The following is a 19,360-nucleotide window of genomic DNA, read 5'->3' as shown; positions in this document are numbered from 1 at the left end:
TCCTTGAGATCTAGAGTTACCAGCCAAGACTCCTTGCCCAGCATGGGAAGAAGTAGCTGTAGGGTCAGCATTTTGAATTTTGGGACAATGATGTATGTATTTAAGGTGGACAGGTAGAGAATTGGTCTCCAACTTTTTTCCTTTCTTGGAACTAGGAATAGTCTGGAGTAGAACCCCTTTCCTTGTTCTGCTGTTGGCACTCTTTCCACAGCTCTCATGTTTGCTAACTCCATTATCTGGCGTAGAGCCTCTGTCTTTTGATGTGGAGGTAGATTTGGCATTCCTCTTTTGACTGGTAAAGTGTGGAAGTGAAACCGGTAACCTTGATCTATGGTTTGTAAAATCCACTTGTCTTTTGTTATGTAGTGCCAGTTTTTTGAAAATAAGGTTAACTTTCCGCCTAGAGGAGCTTCTATTTGTTCCCTGGTAGGCGGATTTAGGATTAAGTCACTGTGGTTGTGCTGATGTAGTAGCAGTGGCTGTGTCTGAGCCTCTGTTGTTACCATGCCACTGTCATCCTCTGTAGGCCCCTCCTCTGGATTGGTTTCTGCCTCTAGAACGTCTATTCCTGCCCCTTTGAAATTTTGTGGAGTCAGGAAAGGACCAATTTTTGGCAGGCCAGTTCCTGCTAAACCTTGGGGGCTGAAACTGCAAGAAATCTTTAACAGTTTGAACAGATTTTGCCTTTTCTTCCATTTTCTTCATAACCTGCTGGGCAGGTGTACCAAACAAACTTGTCTTGTCCATAGGAGCATCTAGCAACTTAGCTTTAACATGATCCGGTAAAGCTTGTTCCTTTAGCCATGCATGCCTTCTTATCACTGTGCCTGTCATGGCTGATCTAAATGAAGCCTCCAGTGCATCATAGCCACATTTTAAGGAATGGTTGCTAACCTGTTGTATGTTATTTACCATCTCTAATACATATTTCTTATCAAGAGATTCATCAGTGGTTAGATTTTTAGTTAACTGATCAAGCATAAACTCTTGGTATTGTATCATGTGAAACTGACAGTTTAAAGCTCTAGCTGAGAGAGTAGCTGAAGTGTAGACCTTTTTACCCCATCTGTCTAAAGACCTTGCTTCCCTTTCAGAAGGGATAGGGTTTTTAGCTGTGGTCGCGGCTACTGCCTTGGGACCCTGGGATATAGTTTCTGGGTCTGCAAGTGGGGCCTTGTAAAGGTGGTGATGAGTATCTGGCACCCTGTAAAATCTGTCTGGTTTGGCAGGGGCTGGGGGTAAAGAATCTGGAGCGGAGCAATCATTGAAAGCATCATCCACCACAGAGAGAACAGGAGGTATAGCTAAGGGCCTGTGCTGTGGGAGGTGCAGAAAAGTCCTAAGTCTCTTTCTGGAGTCTGAAAAATCCTGTTGCTGCCATTGGAACTGTTCTCGCATGGCATGCAAGGTTTCCCCAAAGGAGAATTCTTCTGGTGGGGAAGCAGCTGGAATGGATTCTTCAGCATCAGAATCTTCAAAATTGGAGAAGGGAGCCTCAGGCTGGTCAGTTATGTCTGATTCATCAGCAGAATCATCAGAAGACACTGGCTCAGGGGGCTCTGCCCTAGGTCTCTTCTCTGGGGGCTGAGAGGCCCTGTCAGGGTGAGATTGAGATCCTCTAATTAAAGAAATTAAATCTTCTGCCAAGGAAAGCATTTGAGAACTAGAAGAGGGCCTGGATGTGGGGGGTTTAACAGGCACTGTTTTAGTAGTCTTGGCTGCTTTAGCCCTGGCGAAGGCCTTAATGGACATGGCAGCTGGAGGCCTAGCAGCACCACGTGCTGGGGTAGAGACATCCAAGGGGATGGTGTCTGATAAGTCAACCACCGTAGTGGGTAAAATTTCTGAGGTCGATTCAAGAGTAGTAGTAGGGGCCTCAGTTGTAAGAATAGGTTCAGCTGTACTTAGATCAGTTTTCTCGGTTTCGCCGAAACCGAGACACTCATGATTTGCTTTACCGTGGTTTCGGCCGAAACCGGACCGCAGTGTCGGTCTTTATCTTTGCGTTTTTTGGGGGTAGTCGGAGGATCCGACGGCATAATGTACGCAAAATCAGAACCGAAAAACTGTTCTGCAAACTCCGACCGGCGCCTAAGCGTTTGTCGGTTGAAAGAGGCACAGGCCGAACAAGCTGCTACGTCGTGGGCTGGGCCTAAACAAGGCAGACAGTAAGAGTGGAAATCTTTATGAGGTATTTGTTTCCCACAGGTTAAACAATTGTTAACTTTTTCTGACATCGGCTGAGGCAAGAAAGAGTCCCCAACGGGGTACTTAGCTTTAGAAGTCTTCGAAGTAGTATTCGGTAGAAGTAATCTCTGGATCCGACCGACCGGCACTTGCGAACAGCTTCTGCTTGGCCACGCGCAAGAAAGACTGAGGAAAATGGCGTCGGCTGATGCTTTTATACCCGAAGACCAACAGAGATGATGTCGGGTGGAGTGCGACATCAGCCGAAGCCGGACCCGGACTTTGGAATCCGGCCGACTGCAGGGCTGCCTGACGACAGGACAACCCACTTGTTATGACTGCAGATGCATCCATGAAGGACATCCGTGCTTTCAGCCGAAACCGCGGGCCGCGAGTGTCTGTCCTTTTCCTTGCGTTTTTTGGCTAAATGTGTAGTCGGAGTCTCCGACGGCATTTTATATGCAAAAGCGGATCCAAAAAACTCTTCTGCAAACTCCGACCGACATCTAAGAGTCCGTCGGTTGAAGGAGGCACAGGCTAAACAAGCTGATACGTCGTGGTCTGGGCCTAAGCAAGGAAGGCAGTAAGAATGGAAATCCTTATGAGGTATTTGTTTCCCACAAGTTAAACAATTATTTACTTTGTCTGACATCGGCTGAGGCAAGAAAGAGTCCCCAACGGGGTACTTAGCTTTTTTTAGAAGTCTTCGGTAGCTGAAATCTCTGGATCTGACCGACCGGCACTTGCGAACAGCTTCTGCTTCGGGCACCGCGCGGCAAGAAAGACTGAGGAAAATGGCGTTGGCTGATGCCTTTATACCCCAGAAGCTCTGACATAGGGGAAAGTGCGACATCAGCCGAAGCCAGACCCAGACTTTGGAATCCAGCCGACCGCAGGGCTGCCTGAGGCAGGACAACCCATATGTTATGACTGCAGATGCATCCTTGAAGGACATCTGTCTTAGCAAAGGATGAGAGAAAATGGGAGGAACCGTATCATAATGAGCTGAAATGGCTGAAGCATGGATCTTTATGGATGAGAAGGAAAGGCCTTTGTGTAGCATCTCAGCTAGATATTGGAGTATGCGCGGAATATTTGGGATGCCAGGATTCAGGCTTCTGGCCTGGCTCCATACACAAAATCTTTTCCATTTGTCTGAGTAAGTTTTTCTGGTGCTGGGCCTCCAAAATGACATTTTGGATATCCTTTGAGAGAAGTGTTGTTTGATAATTTAAGGTATTTTCCATGCAGCTAGATTTAAGGTCCTTAGATGACTGTGAAGGATTGGAGAGTTCTGTTGGGTTAACAGCAGAAGGAATTGAGGTATGATCCATGGAGGGCTGCGAGCCAAGTTTCGTAGTAGTGAGTACCAGTGCTGACGTGGCCAGTCCGGAGCAATGAGGATCATCTGCGGTCTCTCTGATCTGGCTTTCAGTAATACCTGGGTCAGTAGAGGCAGAGGTGGGAATGCGTAGACTGACAATGCTGTCCAACTGAATGATAGGGCATCCACTTTCCAGGCCAGGAGGTAAGTCCTAGTGCAAAATTTTTGTAGCTGACAATTGTTGGCTGAGGCAAACAGATCTATGTCTGGTGGTCCCCACCTTTGAGTTATCATTGAGAATACTTGCGGGTGTAGTCTCCACTCATGAGGGTCTGTCAAATTTCTGCTCAATTTGTCTGCCAATATGTTCTCCTTTCCAGGCAGGAATTGTGCTTGCAGTTGTACTTGGTAAGTTAATGCTGTGTTCCACAAGCCCATTGCCTGTCTGCATAGTGGGTAGGAGTGAGTTCCTCCTTGTTTGTTTATGTACCACATAACTGTGGTGTTGTCCGTCCTTATTAGAAGTTGTCCTGGATGCAAGAGGTCCTTGAAGGCTGTTAGTGCATTTTTTACAGCTAGCATCTCCTTTTGATTGATGTGTAGTTGCCTTTGGTTTGCAGACCATTTGCCCTGTATGCATTGCCCTGCCATGTGTGCACCCCAGGCATAGTCTGATGAATCTGTTGTCAAGGTTTGGTTTGCTGGAGGTGAGACAAAAGGAAGGCCCTTGTTTGCTTAGCATGCTTGAGCCCACCATAGAAACTTTTTCTGAAGGAAGGGAATGAGAGTTATACTTGCTTCGAGGCTGTGTCTGTGCTGGGACCATACACTTTTCAGGTACCATTATAGTTTTCTTATATGCAGTCTTGCATATGCAATTAGTTGAATGCAGGATGCCATGTACCCCAATGCCTGCAGGAATTTCCTTGCAGTGAGCTGGGTAGAAGTTGCCATCTTTTTGAAGTACTGAGCCAGTTGTTTTTGCCTGTCTGGCATGAGGTATGCCATCTGGGCCGTTGTATTCAAGCTGGCACCCAGGAAAATTATTTCTTGTGAGGGCATTAGTTTTGATTTCTTTTTGTTTACAGTGTACCCTAGGCAACTTAATAACTTTGTTACAAATGCCAGATGCTGTAGTAGGATGCCTTTGCTGTCCGCTTGGATCAGGCAGTCGTCCAGATATGGATAAATTTGTATTCCTCGTCTGCAGTATGCAATTACTGATGCCAGACATTTCGTGAATACTCTGGGCGCAGTAGATAAGCCAAAGGGCAATGCAGAGAATTGATAATGCGTTGTGCCTGCCAAAAATCTGAGGTATCTTCTGCAATCTTCTCTGATAGGGACATTCAGGTATGCCTCTTGGAGGTCCAACGTTACCAGCCAAGACTCCTTGCCCAGCATGGGAAGAAGCTGCTGTAGTGTGAGCATTTTGAATTTGGGAATGTCCAGGTACGTGTTTAGAACTGAAAGGTCTAAGATGGGTGTCCAGGCTTTGTCCTTTCTTGGTACTAGAAACAGTCTTGAGTAAAATCCTTGACCTTGCTCTTTTGCAGGTACTTTTGAATTGCTTTCATGTTCATGAGAGCTGAAATTTGCTTTTGCACCTCTGCCCATTGGTTTGTTGGCAGATATGGCATGCCTCTCATCCGTGGTAAAGTGTGAAAATGAAATCTGTAGCCTTGGGTAATAATATCCAGAACCCATTTGTCCTTTGTTATGATGTGCCAATTTTGTGGAAAAAGAGCCAGTTTTCCTCCTAGAGGTGCTGCCTGGGCAATTTTGCTTGGCAGGCGAAGAGGAAAGTCATTGAGTTTGTTTTCTGAAGGGTTGAGATCTGTCTCCCCCCTCTGAGTTGTTTGCCATTGTCTAGGCCTGAAGGTACCTTGTGCCTGGCCTCTGCCCCTAGGGCGTCTGTACCTGCCCCTTTGGGGTCTGTCTGAAGCAGGAAAGGACCAGTTTTTTGATGGCCAGTTTCTGCTGAAGCGAGGAGGTTGCACCTGTAAAAAAAATCTGTTTGCATCGATTTTGCCTTTTCTTCCATTTTCTTTAAAACTTCCTCTGCTTTGACAACAAATAATGCATCCATTTGCAGTGGAGCATCCAGTAACTTTGCTTTGACATGTTCTGGTAAGGTCTGCTCTTTTAGCCAAGCATGTCTACATATTACAGACCCTGTGACCGCTGCTCTACATGAGGCCTCCAAAGAATCAAAACCACACTGCAAGGTATGTTTTCCCACTTGTTCTGCTGCATGCAACAAATCCTGCATCCCTTTAAAATCTAGTTGATCTGTTTGAGGGATCATTTTCTATTTTAACTGAGTAAGCAAGTACTGTTGGTATTTAATCATGTGGAATTGGCAGTTTAATGCCATCATGGCCAAAGTGGCAGAGGTATACACTTTTTTCCCCCATCTTTCTAATGCCCTGGAATCTCTCTCCGCAGGTAGTGGATTTTTAGCAGTGGAGGCCTTAACCCCTTTGGGACCCTGGGAAATGGTTTCTGGGTCTGCAGCAGGGCTTTTATAATAAAAACTTGGGACAGTCAGAGACTCTGTAGTATCTGTCTGGTTTAGGTGGTGCTGGAGGTAAGGAATTTGGAGTTAGACTGGATTCAGTGTAGACATCATCCAGAATGTCTAAAACAGGAGGAATGGCTAAGGGTCTATACTGAGGTAGAAGAAACTCACATTGTCTGTTCTTGGAGTCAGAGTAATCTTGTCCTTCCCAGTGGAAATGCTCTCTCTCATGGTGTGTAGGGTTTCCCCAAAAGAAAAGTCTTCAGGGGGGGAAACAGAGGGGATAGATTCCTCAGCATCTGAGTCTTCATAGAGAGGGAAGGGGTCATCCTGTTCCTCAGAGTCTACTGAGGAAATGGATTCCTGGTCAGGAGGAGGAAAACCTTCCTCCAGTCTAGGCCTTTTGTCAGGAGGGGGTTGAGAACCTCTGATAAGGTAATCAGGTCCTCCGCCATTTTGAGCATTTGTTTTTTAGGCATACGGGCCTGTGTTGGAGTCTGTGGACCCAGTTTCTTAACCTTTGGAAGTCTAGCGTATGATTTAATGGAGAGAGTCGTTGGTTTAAAGACGCCTTCTGAAACCGAAGACCTGTCCATAGTCTCCGGATCGCCGCCAGGGCTGGCGTCCACGAGTTGAGGAGGAACCGGCTCCAGTGGCCCAGTAGATTCTGTCTGAGAGGTAGTCGCATTTTCTAAGTCTGCGGTAGTCAGGGGCTGCGTAGGCGCCTCACTGAAAACCGAAGATCCGGCGGCAGGCTTAACAGAGACCTTGGTATCTGGTCTAGGCTGCCTGTCTTTGTCCTTGCATTTTTTAAAAATAGCGGTTGTCGGAGGTTCCGACGGCATGATGTAGTTGAATTTTCTGCCAAAGTAATGTCGGGCGGTATCAGCCCGACGCTTAATAGTGCGTTTATTGAACCTAGTGCAAAACAGACAACCAGAAACGTCGTGGTCTGGGCCTAGGCAAGGAATACAATAAGAATGGAAATCCTTATGAGGTATTTGCTTCCCACAAGAAATACAATTATTAACTTTGTCTGACATCGGACTGAGGCAAGAAAAGTTTCCCCAACAAGGCACTTAGCTTTATAGAAGACTTCAGCTGAAATTCTGTTCGAAAATCTCAGGAGCTGGCCGACCGGCACTTGCGAACTGCTTCTGCTTCGGGCACCGCACGGCAAGAAAGACTGGAGAAAATGGCATCGGCTGCCTCTTTTATATCCCTGCCACACTGACGTCAGGGAAGAAGCGATGACAACAGACTCCGGACCAAGGCTTTGGAATTCAGGCAGACTGCAGGGACCGCCTGACGGCAGGATAACCCAAGTGTGATGACTGCAGCAGCATAGCACGATGAACATCTGGTTTTCCATGATGGGTATAGCAGAAACATATGCAATGACCTATCCATTTGGAAATGGTTTGCTTTGATATAGCCTTCCCTTGAGAAGCTGTAGCATAGGATACAAAGAGCTGGTCAGATTTTCTGAAAGTCTTAGTTTTGTCCAAGTAGTAACGAAGTTGCCTGTGAATGTCCAAGGAATGCAGGAGTCTCTCACCTTTGTTCTGTGGATTTGGGAAGAAGGTGGGTAAGTGGATGGTCTGATTTAAAGCTACACTGGAAACCACCTTAGACATAAAGGAAGGATTAGTTCATAGAGAACCTCTGCCTTGATGAAAAATGAGGAAAGGTTCCACTGCCATTAGTGCCTGTAGCGCTGAGACTCTTCTAGCTGAAGTTATTGCTAGCAGCAGGGCAGTCTTCCGTGATAGGAACTGAAGATCTGCAGAGAAAGCTGGTTCAAAGGGAGGAAGCGTTCGTTTTTCCAGAACAAAATTGAGGTCCCATGTTGGTGTAGGAGCTCTCCTGGGTGGTCTAATGTTTTTTGCCCCTCTGAGGAACTGCCTTAGAAGTGGATGCGAAAATAGAGGTGGATCTGTGTTGTAGTGGGCTGAAATAGCTGAAGCATGGATTTTAATGGAGGAGAAAGTCCTTTGTGCAACATCTCAGTTAAATATTGTAGAATGTGAGGCTGAATTGTGTCTTGGCCTTTAGCTTGGTTACAGGCACAAAACCTTTTCCATTTGTCCGAGTAAGCCTTCCTGGTGCTTGGCCTCCTAGCTTCCAGAATAACATCCATAACTGCTTGGGAAAGAGGAGCTGGCTGGATGCTTAGTTGATTTGCCATGAAGCCAGAATTAAGGTTTTGAGCTGGCTGTGAAGAATCTGATTGTTTTGTTGTGTGAGCAAATGGGGAGTTTGTGGTAATATCCATGGTGGGCCGTGGGCCATATTCCTCAATAGCGAGTACCAGTGCTGGCGTGGCAAGTCTGGGGCTATGAGAATCAGTCGTGGTCTCTCCTTTTTGACTTTCAGAAGTACCTTTGTGAGGAGAGGCAATGGAGGGAAGGCATTTAGTGTCAGATTTTTCCAACTGAAAGAGTGCGTCCACTTTCCAAGCTTGATGGTGAAGTGTCCTTGTACAAAATTTTGTTAGTTGATAGTTTTGAGGACTGGCAAACAGGTCTATGTCTGGAAGGCCCCATTTTTGAGTTATCATTGTAAATACTTGTGGATCTAGTTTCCACTCGTGGGGATCCATGATGTTTCTGCTGAGGTCGTCTGCCAATGTGTTCTTCTGTCCTGGCAGGAATTGAGCTTGTAACTGAACTTGGTAAGCCAGAGCTGTGTTTCATAAGATCATTGCTTGCCTGCATAGAGGGTAGGAATGAGTACCTCCTTGTTTGTTTATGTACCACATTACTGTGGTGTTGTCCGTCTTTATTGTAAGTTGTCGTGGATGTAACAGATCCTTGAAGGCTGTCAGAGCTTTCTGTACAGCTAGCATCTCTTTTTGATTGATGTGCAGATTCCTTTGATCTGCAGTCCATACGCCTTGAAAGCACTGTCCTGCCATGTGTGCCCCCCAGGCGTAATCTGATGCATCTGTTGTGATAGTTTGCCTGTCTGGGGGCAAGGTGAAAGGCTGACCCTTGTTGAGGTGACATGCCTATGACCACCATAGAAATTCCTGTTGTAGGCAGGGAATGAGAAATATCATTGTGTCCAGGCTGTGGCTGTGTTGAGACCATACACTTTATAGGTACCACTGTAATTTCCTCATATGCAGCTTTGCAAATGGTATTAGTAGTATGCAAGATGCCATGAAGCCCAAGGCCTGCAGAATTTTTCTTGCAGTTAATTGGATCTTTGTTGCCATTGTTTGGAAATACTGAGTCAGTTGTAGATGTTTGTCTGGCGTACGATAAGCCTTCTGGGCCGTTGTATTCAAGCTGGCACCCAGGAATGTCATATTCTGAGAGGGTACTAGTTTTGACTTCTTTTCATTTACTGTGTACCCCAAGCAATTTAGTAGATGTTTTACAAAAGCCAGATGATGTAAGAGAATGTCCTTGCTTTCTGCTTGGATGAGGCAGTCGTCCAGGTATGGGTATATTTGAATTCCTCTTTGTCTGCAGTATGCAATTACTGGTGCCAGGCATTTTGTGAAGACTCTGGGTGCAGTAGATAAGCCAAAGGGCAGTGCAGAGAATTGGTAATGGGTTGAACCTGCAATGAAACGGAGGTATCTTCTGCAACTTTGTCTGATAGGGACATGCAGGTATGCCTCCTTGAGGTCCGTTACTGGCCATGCTTCCTTGCCCAACATGGGAAGAAGCTGCTGTAGTGTTAGCATCATGAATTTGGGTACTTGTAAGTGTTTAGAATCGAAAGGTCCAGAATTGGTATCCAGGCATTGTCCTTTCTGGGCACTAGAAAGAGTCTTGAGTAAAATCCTTGGCCTTGCTCTCGAATAGGTACCAGTTGAATGGCTCTCATGTCCATGAGAGCTGTAATTTGTTTTTGTGCCTCTGCCCATTGATTTTGTGGCAGGTTTGGCATTCCTCTTTTCATTGGCAAGGTGTGAAAGTGGAATCTGTATCCTCGTAAAATTATGTCTAGGACCCATTTGTCCTTTGTGACAATGTGCCAATTGTCTGAAAAAAGTGCGAGTTTTCCTCCCAAGGGGGCTGCCAAGAGAGTGCTGCTTGGCCAGATGAGGTGCAAGTCATTGAGTTTGCCTTCTGGTTGATTGGGACCTGTCTTCTCCTCCCTTCTGTGTTGTAGTGCCCCATTGGCGAGATTTGTACTGGGCTTGTGGTTGTCCTCTGCCTCTTGGACGTCTGTATTTACCCCTCTGTGGTCTGTCAGTAGCTGGAAAGGGCCACTTTTTTGTTGGCCATTTTCTGCTGAAGCGAGGGGGTTGTACCTGTAGGAAATCTTTGGCTGTCTGCATAGATTTTGCCTTATCCTCCATTTTCTTTAAGACTACTTCTGCTTTAACTCCAAAAAGAACATCCTGCTGTATTCTGCATCTAGAAGTTTTGCTTTAACATGATCAGGCAGAGTTTGTTACTTTAACGAAGCATGCCTACGTATAACAGACCCAGTGACAGCTGTTCTGCAGGAGGCCTCCAAAGAATCAAACCCACATTGTAAGGTATGTTTGCCCACCTGTTCAGTGGCATGCAACAGATCCTGCATTTCTTTCAATTCAGATTGTTGAGGGAGAGTGGTCATTCTTTGCTTTAACTGAGAGATTAGAAATTGCTGATACTTAAGTATGTGAAATTGGCAATTTAGTACCCTCATAGCTAGTGTGGCTGAGGTGTAAACCTTTTTCCCCCACCTGTCTAGTGCTCTGGAATCCCTCTCAGAAGGTACAGGATTTTTAGCCATAGATGCCTTAGCCCCCTTGGGACCCTGGGAGATAGTCTCTGGGTCAGCAACAGGGCTTTTGTAAAGAAATTTGTGGGAATCAGGCACACTATAGTATCTGTCGGGCTTAGCCGGAACAGGAGGTAGAGAGTCTGGGTTCAAACTGGATTCTAAGTAAACATCATCCACAATGTCCAAAACTGGTGGGATGGCAAGTGGTCTGTGTTGGGGGAGTAAAAGAAACTCTCTGAGCCTTTTCTTTGAGTCAGAGTAGCCTGACCTTCCCAGTGAAAATGTTCCCTCATAGTGTGTAAAGTTTCCCCAAAGGAGTAGTCTTCAGGAGGAGAAGCTGAGGGAATGGAATCCTCAGCATCAGAATCATCATAAGAGGAGAAGGAGTAATCTTGGTCCTCAGAGGAGTCTGAAGAAATGGACACTTGTTCAGAGGATGCATAATCTTCCTCTTGTCTAGGCCTTTTGTCAGGAGGGGGCTGGGAACCCCTGATTAAAGAGATCAAGTCTTCAGCCATTTTGAGCATCTGTTTCTTAGGCATGGGGCCTTGAACAGGGGGACTAAAGTGCAGTCCTTTTTGGTTTAATAGGAGTTTTAGTCTTAGAAAACGTTTTAATGGTGAGCATCGTCTGTCTGAAAACTGCTTCAGAAACCGATGGCGTTTCTGCAGCACCGTCTTTTGCAGCAATGTCGTCTGTAGGGCCTGAACTAAATGGCTGTGTCGGCCTGGTACATTCCGCCAAATTTTCCAAAGAGGTCTAGGGTTCCAGATCTGCGGTAGTCAGGGGCTACGTCGGAGCCTCACTGAGGACCGGAGAACCAGAGACCGGAACAGCCAAGGCCTTGGAGTCTGGCTTAGGCCTGGGCTGTCTGTCCTTATCCTTGCGTTTTTTGTGCACACCGGTAGTCGGTTGCTCCAACGGCATTGTGTAGTCAAATTTCCTACCGTAGTGTTGTGCGAAATCAAAGAGTCTTTTAATAGTACGCTTATTAAACCTAGCACAAAAACGACAACTAGTGACGTCGTGGTCTGGGCCTAGGCAAGGTATGCAATAAGAATGAAAATCCTTATGAGGTATTTGCTTCCCACAAGAAATACAATTAACTTTTTCTGACATCGGTCTGAGGCAAGAAAAGTTTCCCCAACGGGGTACTTAGCTTTATAGAAGACTTCAGTCTGAAATTCGAATTCGACAATCTCAGGAGTCGGCCGACTGGCACTTGCGAACTGCGCGGCAAGAAAGACTGAAGAAAATGGCATTGGTTGCATTACATATACCCCTGGCGCTCTGACGTCAGGGAAGAAGCGACAGCAACAGACGCTGGACCAAGACTTTGGAATTCCGGCTGACTGCGGGACCACCTGACGACAGGATAACCCAAGTGTGATGACTGCAGCAGGGTAACATGATGAACATCTTTGTAATCAAATACTGTTGGCATTTTAGCATGTGGAATTGGCAGTTTAATGCCCTCATGGCCAAAGTGGCAGACGTACACACTTTCTTTCCTCATCTTTCTAATGCTCTGGAATCTCTTTCAGAAGGAAGTGGATTCTTAGCAGTAGAGGCCTTAAACCCTTTGGGACCCTGGGAAATGGTCTCAGGGTCTGCAGTAGGGCTTTTGTATAGAAACTTATGAGTATCAGGAACTTGGTAGTATCTGTCTGGTTTAGCTGGTGCTGGAGGTAAGGAATCTGGGTTTAAACTGGATTCAGAGAAAACATCATCCAAAATGTCTAAAACTGGAGGAATTGCCAGGGGTCTATGCTGTGGAAGAAGAAACTCATGGAGTCTTTTCTTGGAGTCAGAGTAATCTTGGCCTTCCCAGTGGAAGTGTTCCCTCATGGTGTGTAAAGTTTCCCCAAAAGAGTAGTCTTCGGGGGGGGGGGGGGACAGAGGGAATGGACTCCTCAGCATCTGAGTCTTCATAAGGAGGGAAGGAGTAATCCTGGTCGTCAGAGTTGCCTGAGGAAATGGATGCTTGGTCAGAGGAAGGATAATCTTCCTCCAGTCTAGGCCTTTTGTCAGGTGGGGGTTGGGATCCCCTAACAAGGGTAATTAAATCCTCTGCCATCTTAAGCATCTGTTTCTTAGGCATAGGGGCCTGTGGGGGGGGGGGGGTGGCCCCGGTTTTCTAACTTTCAAGGGGGCTTTGAGTTAGCATAAGGCTTGGCAGAGATAGTTGTCAGTTTGAAAACACCTTCAGAGACCGAAGGCCTATCCAAAAATTCCGGATCCCCGTCGGGGCTGGCGTCCGAGGAGTGAGGTGGAACCGGTTCCTGAGGCCCAACTGCTTCGGTTTGGGAGGCCATCAGAATTTCTGAATTTGCGGTAGTCAGGGGCTGCGAAGGCACCTCGCTGAAAACTGGAGAACCGGCGTCAGGCCTTGCTGGGGCCTCGGTATCTGGTCTTGGCCTTGGCTGCCGGTCCTTATCTTTGCATTTTTTTAATCATTGCTGACGTCGGTTGCTCCAATAGTTAAATTTTCTGCCAAAATAATGCTGGGCGAATTCTGCCCGCCGCTTAATTGTACGTTTGTTGAACCTAGCACAAAACTGACAACCAGAGACGTCGTGGTCTGGGCCTAGGCAAGGAATACAATAAGAATGAAAATCCTTATGAGGTATTTGCTTCCCACAAGAAATACAATTATTAACTTTGACATCGGTCTGAGGCAAGAAAAGTTTCCCCAATGGGGTACTTAGCTTTAGAGAAGACTTCGGGCTGAAACTCTATTCAAAAATTTCAGGAGCTGGCCGACCGGCACTTGCGAACTGCTTCTGCTTCGGGCACCGCGGGGCAAGAAAGACTGAAGAAAATGGCGTCGGCTGTCTCTTATATACCCCTGTCGCATTGACGTCAGGGAAGAGGCGACGACAACCGACACCGGACCAGGACTTTGGGATTCGGTTGACTGCGGGACTGCCTGACGACAGGAAAACCCAAGTGTGATGACCGCAGCAGTATAGCACGATGAACATCTGGAACTTCCTGAATATTTCCCCAAGTCAAGAGATCCTGAAGCATCCTGGAAAGAAAGCTAACTACTCTGGAGGGAGATGAGGAATGCCCATGAAAAGGGAGAACAGATTTCCAGACTATAAAATACCCTAGGAGGACAATGGACAGAACCCAGGAATCCTGAATGATCTTTAACCAAACAAGAAGGGATAGGGAAAGACGAACAGAAACAGGAATGCGGCTAGGAACAGGATAGTCAGATGCAACTGGCCTGTCAGGAAAAGGAGATTTCTGTGTCTCAGTAGTCTGGGCAGTTTTTGCAAGAGCAGCCCCATTTCCCACTTTTTATCCTTGGGAAGGACAAGACTGCCTATGAACAAACCGGCTTGAGTAATTTATTTGAAATTTAGGCATAGGAGAAACAAAAATATGTTTAAGTTTCTGCACGGTCTTTCCCTTATCCTGAAGGGATAAACAAATCAGCAGCAGTGGCACCAAGTTAAGTGTTTGATGTCCAGAGGAGCATCCAGAAAATTAGCCTTAATATCAGACAAAGGTTAAAGTTGAAGCTAGGAATATCTCATCACAGAACCAAAAGCAGCTGTTCTAGAAGAAGCAGCTGCTGCATCGTAACTCACTTAAGACTGGCGAGCCACCCGACTAGTAATCCCTAACAAGAAAAGAGCAGAAGTCTTCCCTTCAGAATCAGGGAGATCAGAAATAACCTGACAGGCCTGAGAAAGAGCCAAAATATACCTGGACTTTTATTTTACATTTGTTAACCCGGGGTGTCTGTCCGAGCCGAAAAGGCCCTTTTTCAGCAGAGGCCCGGGGAGAAAAGCTCCACAAAGAAAAATTACACACACTTAGTTGTTTAGACATGATCAGTATACACAAATTACGAAATACATGTTTTTACAGTGGTATGCGGCACATCAACAGTTACAGTGGAGAGAAACAAAAAATATTAATTTAAAAATAAAGGTAATTAATAGATTTGTGGTGTACAGCTGAAATTTGGAACATAGGTAGAATACATACATAGTACACAGGTACAGTACATACATTGTAGATTAGCCAGTGTCTGCATGCAAGATTGAAAACTATTACCAAGTACTCTAGATTTAGTATGTATACATTATCTGCTTTCACTAGCCTGGGGAGCAATCATGGCACTGCCAACTTTGCTTGAGATGTTGTCTGATGAGGTCTTTGAAGGAGGCTTTGGATGATGTGTTTTGAATGCTAGTAGGGACAGAGTTCCATTTTTTAGCCAGTTAACTACTATATAGTGCATCTCCAAAGCTACTGTAGCTGTTGGTGACTTCTAGTAGTAGTTTGCTTGATGATCTAAGAGGCCTTTTGGCAGAGTGATGTTGTAATAGGTTTTTGGGGGCAAGACACTTATTGGGGAGGTAACAGAATGACAGAGGCAGAGCTGATTGTAGGTTAGGAGGATGGGCAGTTCAAGCCAGTGGAGCTGTCTCAAAGCAGTACAGTGATGAGTTCTATATGAGCAATTTGCAGCACAGCGGGCAATTCTGTTATAGCAGGCTTCCATTTTGCTTAGTTCAGTTTTGTTGAGATTAGTCAGAATGGGAGATGCATAGAGTAGGGTGGATAGAAGTTGGGAGTGAGCAATGACTGATCTTGTGTTGCTGGTAAGAAATGGTTTGATACGGTACAGTGATCCCAGTTTGGCATGTACTTTTTTTAATAGTTAAGTTGAGATGACTATCAAATTTTAGGTGGGAGTCTATGGTTATTCCCAATAGTTTAGCCTGTGCCACTGGAGCGATTGGAGTAGCATTTGTGGAGTAGATAGTGAATTGACTTAGTGTTTTTATTAGAACTGGTTATAATCATAAGCGGAGTTTTCTTTGGATTGAGGATAAGTTGGGCTTTGATAAAGTAGTATTCAACGTCAGAGAATGCTAGTTGAGTTATTTTGCAGGAGGGTGAGAATGTTTTGTGCAGCACAGATGAAGGTAGTGTCCATCTGCATACTGAATGATAGATGCATGCTGTGTGGAGGTATGGAGGTCATCTGTGAAGACTGTGAATGGTAGTGGTCCTAAGATAGAACCCTGTGGGACTCCTATAGTTATGGGTAGCTGAGGAGAGAGAGAATTTTCCCATTTCACAGCTTGGTACCTGTCAGTTAAGTAGCTCTGGAACCAGGGAAGAGTGGAATTTGATAGGCGATATTGGTTTAGTTTGTTTAGCAGGATTTGGTGCGAGACTGTCTCAAATGCTTTGGACATATCCAAAAAAACAGTTGACACCTGTAGGCCTTCATTTTTCAGACGGTTTACTGTGTTCTGTGAAATCAGAGGAGGGCTGTAGTGGTACTATGGGCAGGTCTGAAACCATGCTGAGTAGGTGACCGGATGTTGCTGTCTAGGAGATAGTTTAGTATCTGGGTATGGATGCATTTTTCTAGGATTTTGGCCGGGGGGGGGAGTAAAGCAATGGGTCTGTAGTTACTAAGTTCAGTGGAGGTCCCGCCTTTATGTAGGTGTGCAACATAGGATATTTTCCAGAGTTTGGGCACATAGTTTTCAACAATTGATGTGTTTATGAGAGTGGAGATTGGGATAGCAATAGCATCTGCTGTGAGTTTCAAGAAATAGTTGGGGAGTAGGTCGGCTGCTGTTGATGAGGTTTTAGTTTGGAGAGCAAACTTTTGATTGAAGTGGTGGAAACTGTTTTAAGGGTAAAGCTTGTATTAGTGTTATTTGTGTTGGGGGAGATAGTGAGGAAGGAAGTGTCCTGTAATACTAAGGATAGAATTGAGTTTCGATGGGAACTTTAGTGTCAGGGGTAGTTGGGTTTGGGGGTAGCCTTTTGGGTGGATTTTAGTAGCTGGTTTACATTTTTCCAAAATGTTTGGGGGTTGTGCTGGTTATTTAGTTTGTAGTGTTGTGTAGTAGGATTTTTTGTCCAGCCTAATGCATTTTTTGCACGGTTGCGCAGTTCTTGGTACTTAGTTAGGCTTTTTTTTTTTTTTTTTTTTAACAGTAAAGCCAGGCAGTGTCTCTAGACTTGATGATTTGTTGGGTTTTCTTTACTGAGCCAGGGGTTTGTAAAGGTTCTAACCTTGATTTTGTGTAATGCAGTGAGTGTGTCTAGGTGTTATAGAAATGTTTTGTTGAAATACGCTACAGCCTGGTCAAGTGGGAGGGTTTTTATGGGGGTCCAGTCACAGTTACACAGTAAAGTGTTGAGGACCTCAGGAGAGAATTGTTTTGTGTTTCTAGTGGATATATAAGTCAGTGGTTTTGCACATGCTTGCTCTACTACGTATAAAGTACAGTATGTTGTGGTCACTTAATTTACCTGGGAGACTGCCTGTGTGAGGGTACAATGTGGGGTTGTTAGTTAGGACCCAGTCAAGGATGGATTCTCTTTTAGATTTTTTATCACATCTAGTTGGAATTTGGACTAGCTGCTGGTAGCCATGGAGATTTATTAGATTACATGGTGGTTCTGATATACAGGTGAACCAATCTAGGTTGAAGTCCCCCAGAATAAGGGTTTCTTGTGAGTATGTGGAAGAACACCAGGATAAGAAGTCTTCAAGGCTAGCAGGTGTATTACCAGGTGAATATAGATCACAATTGTGGTGATGACCTTTTTAGGGTGAAGTTGAAGTTGTGAGACAAGTATGTCCCAATTATTATGGGAGGGGTAGGAGTTTGGTAATTGGACAGTTAAGTTGGGCTTGTACAGTAAGGCAGTTCCACCCCCTTTACAAAGTGGTCTGTCTTGTCTAATGATATTGTAGCTGGTAGGGAGAACTTCTGAGTTAGCTATGTTTTTATTTAGCCAGGTTTCTGTTAAAGCAACTGTCTGTGGAGTAGTGTGCTATTGTGGCCTGGAGTTCATGTATTGTATTTTTGATACTTCTAATATTTAGCATTAAAAGATGGTTGGTTTTGCTGTTGTTGTTGATTTGCCCATGGAAAGTGGGGGTGTTATATTCTGACATTTGTGTTGGACAGGATGGATTTGGGCCTGGGTTGGGGTGGATATCCCCACTTATGGTGAGCCTGGAGTTAAAATGGTTATACAGATGTTGAAGTTTGGTGAAGATTGAGAGAAAGTACTTTTTTTTTGGAGTAGGAATGAGAGCATATGTGTTTAGTTCTGAATTGGTCCATTATGTAGTTCTTGAACAATTGTGGGCAGATATTATAATGGGTGTTGTCTGTATATGAGAGTGCATAATGTAGTGTGGTGCTACTAAGTTTAGGGGTATTGCTAGAGTGATAACTTGTGGTGTTGTAAAGAAATGAGAAGACAGACTAGACTTAGTTGTGTGATAGTCATGGTTATAAAGTTTAAGTTGGTTCTAGGTGGGGGGTCCGAATAGGAATTACAGGGTTGCACTATATGTGGATGGGGAAGTAGTGTGGGTGATGTAAAAAATGCCTAGTGGGAATGAGAGTGATTGGGAGTATTTTGTGGGGAGCAAGTTGGTGTGGTATAATGTGATATGACTTGAGGAGCTGTGATTGGTGGAGGTGATGTGAGGGTGAGCTGTGGGTGTAGATGTGATTACTATAAATGTAGAGGTAGTGGGGGTGGGAGGGAATAGGGGGCAGGGTAGGGGAGCGGAGAGAGCCCGAGCGTTGGCGAGGGCGAACGGAGCGGGGCAGGGCCCACCAAGACAAGAGAAAAAAGTATTACTTCACAAATCTGAACACTTTAAACAAATTCCTGAGGTCTAATGGCTTACCAGCAAGCAGAATGTAATTGCTGAAGAGCACTTGTGTCCTGGTGGGAGACTAGAAATGTAAAGATGGCTCCCATGCTCAGCAGAATTCAAATATAGACTTAGTATTGGGGGAGGTAGATAGCAGAAGGGGGTGTAAACCAGGTGGAATGCAAAGAAACCAGAGAGGTAATCAGTGTAAATCAGTGAAGGCCTCAGAGGGGGTAGGTAATAATTCAAACTACCTGTAAAGTGAAGGAGAGACGAAACAGCAAAGTTTATTAAGGATGGGAGTGTCTTCACATTGACTTGCTGTTTGGTAACCAGTTTGTGCACAGATTAGAGTAGGGAGATACATTAGCAATGAAGGGGAATGTACAGAGATGCAAATAAACAGGTGGGCCTCCAAGTGATACAAACTAAGGCAGAAAGGACTGAGAGGGCTGCTTGATGGTTAATTTAGTCACAGGGATGTGAATTAAATGTATACTGTCTATTGGACAGTTAGGATTACTGTACTAGCTGGGGGGGGACACAAGGCTACAACAGTCAGTTTTATTAGCAAGCTGAGAACTACTAAGAAATACTGCTAATGTAATAGCTTCACTCTCAAAAAACATACAAGTAGAATGGCGTGGACTGACCCTGCTCTTGAGGCTCAAAATGTATATCCTTGCTTAGTTTGCAGTACTGATTCCTTCTTATACTGTATGGGTGGAGTGGTAGCTGCAGACTGCATATTTGCTTGAGTGTGCTCTTGAGGCTCAAAATGTATATCCTTGTTTAGTTTGCAGTACTGATTCCTTCTTATACTGTATGGGTGGAGTGGTAGCCGCAGACTGCAGATTTGCTTGTGTGCGCTCAGCAAGCAGAATGTAATTGCTGAAGAGCACTTGTGTCCTGGTGGGAGACTAGA

At 45.2% G+C, this 19,360-nt stretch overlaps 1 protein-coding gene across 1 annotated transcript in view; it reads right to left on the bottom strand.

The window, feature by feature from the left end:
- The window catches only part of PIAS4 (protein inhibitor of activated STAT 4), a gene marked incomplete in the record, with an annotated part of 1,954,703 nt that overhangs the window by 871,338 nt on the left and 1,064,005 nt on the right, over positions 1–19,360 (bottom strand).

The sequence above is a fragment of the Protopterus annectens genome, chromosome 13.part0 (genome assembly GCF_019279795.1).
Source record: "Protopterus annectens isolate FY-2018-M chromosome 13.part0, PAN1.0, whole genome shotgun sequence".
NCBI lineage: Eukaryota > Metazoa > Chordata > Ceratodontiformes > Protopteridae > Protopterus > Protopterus annectens.
This window is presented reverse-complemented; position numbering and strand designations above follow the sequence as displayed.